The sequence below is a fragment of the Balaenoptera ricei genome, chromosome 11 (genome assembly GCF_028023285.1).
Source record: "Balaenoptera ricei isolate mBalRic1 chromosome 11, mBalRic1.hap2, whole genome shotgun sequence".
Taxonomy (NCBI): domain Eukaryota; kingdom Metazoa; phylum Chordata; class Mammalia; order Artiodactyla; family Balaenopteridae; genus Balaenoptera; species Balaenoptera ricei.
In genome coordinates this window covers 19610742-19614111 of record NC_082649.1, presented here as the reverse complement: position 1 = coordinate 19614111, position 3370 = coordinate 19610742, and the positions used below count along the sequence as shown (strand labels likewise).

The following is a 3370-nucleotide window of genomic DNA, read 5'->3' as shown; positions in this document are numbered from 1 at the left end:
CGTGAAAGTTCTTGATCAAATGTTACTAGGGTCATAAAGTTTCTGAGATTTCTCTGTGTTTCTTTTCATGCAGTAAGAATCAGCCTGAATCACGTTTCCTGTTGAAAGGGTTACTAGAGCCTTAAAATCATTCCAATCAGGATCTCCATGGCTAGATAACAAAGATGCCAATTAATGTTGGTTGTAAAGGGGAACAGCAGGGCCCACCAGTCATTTTCCCATATGGCACACAAGAACAATTAAATACATAGGCTGACATTTCATCTTTGGAATTTACATAATGTATACTACGGTGATTGATAGGAAAGAGGTCTATAGACGTGACAGACTGACAGAGGATAAGGGCAGAAGCCGTCCATCTTTTTCATTATGATGACTATTTTAACGAACAGACCAACTCATTTCTGCAATCTATTAAATCATTTGACAGTATAAACATCTGGAGAACAGCCCTGGGAATTGGGTTTGTCAGGTGAGGGCTCTTTGGCTGGCAGGGAGGGGTTGTGGGATTCTTCTGGGGCTGCTGATTCTGGGGAGAACCACTAGCTGCCCATCACAGGAGACCCTGCCTTTCTTGACACCAGGGGCTCAGGATGTGGAAAAAATTTGTGCCACCAAGACGGTCTCCAGCGGAGAGTACTTTTCTGTCCTTTTACATTCTTTCAGAATTCTCTCCAATGTCAAGTCTCTCTTAGTTTCCTGAGCTCTGAACCTGATTCGTTGAATAACTTTGAGCAAATGACGACCTCTCCTACCCTCCTGTTTTCTCATCTGTGAAATGAGGATTCCCTCTGACACCCAGTTCCCTCTCCCGATAGAATAACTCTTTCTGAAAAGCATTTTGATCTCCATAGGGAAAGGTGTCATACAGCAGCACAGAATTATATTTGATTCTGTACCACCCACAAGTTCAGTGTGTGTGGTCCCAGCCTGGCTGATAAGCAAGCTAAGTGTTTCTTGGTGCGTGTAGGTAATAACACCTGAGAGAGGAAGCCATTTAAATTTCAAAGTTGGAAGCATTAGATACCATTTTTGTCATGCCCTTGTCCCACTAGAACAGGGTTTCTAGCTTTGGCATTATTGACATTTGGAGATGAGTAATTCTTTGCTGTTAGGAGCTGTCCTGTGCATTGTAGACTCTTTACTAGATACCAGTATCACCTTCCCCTCCTTCCCTGAGTTGTGACAAGCAACAATGTCTCCAGACATTGCCAGATATCCTCTAGGGTGCAAAATTGCCCAGGTGAGAAGCTCTCCTCTCAAATGTGCTTGGGTAGTCATCCCAGCAACTTGAGATGGGGGTTGTGCTTGAATCTGGCCTAGGCTGGTGCTTATATAAACCAGCTGGTAGCTTCCAAGGTTTGAAGCAAATTCAAGAAAGCAAAAAAAAAGTCCCATTTTTAATATTTGAGTACAGCTAGTTACATGATAGTCTGCTGGCATGTTCCCCCACTGGATTGCTGCTGCCTCTCATAGTGATGGAACAAACAAGGGATGCTGGCCTCTGCACCCTGAGCTTTTCTTAGTTGAAGACTAAGGGAACCGTTGGGTCTATTTAAAGTCTATGGATTGAAAAGCAGACACCCAGCCTTGCTGTACGAGATACAGTCTCCTCTACTAATGATGTTATTTATATGTTTTCTTGAAAAAGCTTCCTGCTTCACAGTTGCAGCCCATTAGCTGGTTTTGTATCCAACAAGCATACCCATTGATTCTTCGTATATGCAGGAAGTGATAGAAAAAGTTTGCACTGTGCTGGGCTGGCATAGTCTATAAACATGATGTAATCATTGTTCCATAAAACAATCAGGAAGGACCCTGGCTGAAATAACTAAGAGATGAAATACTACATCTGCCACAGGAGGCCAGAGAACAGAAAGGTATTTGGAGATTTGGTTAATTATTCTGTCTGCCACCTGAAAATGCTGGGTATATATATATTTTTTAATTTAATTTAATTAATTTATTTATTTATGGCTGTGTTGGGTCTTCGTTTCTGTGCGAGGGCTTTCTCTAGTTGCGGCAAGCAGGGGCCACTCTTCATCGCGGTGCGCAGGCCTCTCACTATCGCGGCCTCTCTTGTTGCGGAGCACAGGCTCCAGACGCGCAGGCTCAGTAGTTGTGGCTCACGGGCCTAGTTGCTCCGCGGCATGTGGGATCTTCCCAGACCAGGGCTTGAATCCGTGTCACCAGGGAAGCCCTGGGTATATTTTTTGAAAAGCAAAATTAAACGTTATTGGAAGAGGATCTTTTTTCCTGAAAGAAACCAAGTGTTTAAGAATTTAAAATCCTTTTTTTTTTTTCTCAAAGAAAATGCCACTGTCACAAACCTGTGTCCATTGACTGCAATTTTCTGTAGTGTAATTTATTAGACACCTTACCTAACTGGAATTTAACTGACAGCTTCACCTTTCCAGGAAATGAATATGAAATCAGGAGGTTAAAAAAATTCTCTTGGCAATCAGAAGAGATCTCCAAAAACCCATGCGTTAAGGTTTCTGTGTTAATTGATCAATTAAATCATGAATTTCTTCACATCCAGTTCAACACATCCATTCAGTGACGACCCGTTCCCAGGCAAGAGGAAGCTCAGGTCTGGGAAGGAGGCTCCATGCTGTCTAGGCTGAGAGTCTAAAGTCTCAACACCAGGAGTGTTGTCTAGAGGGGGAATGTGGGCTCCAGGTGGGCATATTCTCTTGGCTCTTTGGACTCTGTGGCCTAAATGGGGAGGGGCCCTGCCGGAAGAGGGACAGAGTAAAGCCCTTTAAAGGCCAAAGACCAGAGAGCAGGGACTCTTTTACCTACTTGTCTTAACAATCAACCCAGTGCCAGAATGTGGTTGAAATGAGACAGATGTAGTTGGCATGAGTTAAACATACACAAACCACTGAGAAGAGTACCTGGCACATGTAGACACTCTATAGGTGTTAGCTATCTATACTGTTATGAGTGCTGGGAAAACCAACCCAAGTTTTGGCTCTTGGTATGTTCTGGGTACACTTCAAAAAACAGAGATCACTTGAAAAAAGAAAAAATTAAAAAAAAAAATTCTACCCTGTTGGGGGTCTGGTGTGCAATGGCTACAAACAGCAACGTGCTCAGTAGTGTATGCGGCCTGTTGCCTTTATGGGTTGCCCTTAGGGACCTTGGAGACAGCCCTTTCCAGTGGACATTCATGTATGGCCTCACGCTGTCCCCAGTGTAGGCTCCAGACAGGTATGCACGATGCGTTTGGAAAGCTCCAGGGCACAGTGGCCAGGGTCCACATTGGCCAAGGTATAATGTCCATCTGCACCAAGCTACAGAACAAGGAGCATGTGATTGAGGCCCTACACAAGGGCTAAGTTCAAGTTCCCTGGCCACAGGAAGA

At 44.0% G+C, this 3370-nt stretch overlaps 1 non-coding gene across 1 annotated transcript; it reads left to right on the top strand.

Moving 5' to 3' along the window:
- The first annotated feature begins 3026 nt into the window (after window positions 1–3026).
- LOC132375489 (small nucleolar RNA SNORA70) lies at window positions 3027–3158 on the top strand. Its single transcript, XR_009506038.1, has one exon. It is a non-coding gene; the product is annotated as a small nucleolar RNA SNORA70 (small nucleolar RNA).
- The last annotated feature ends 212 nt before the right edge of the window (window positions 3159–3370 follow it).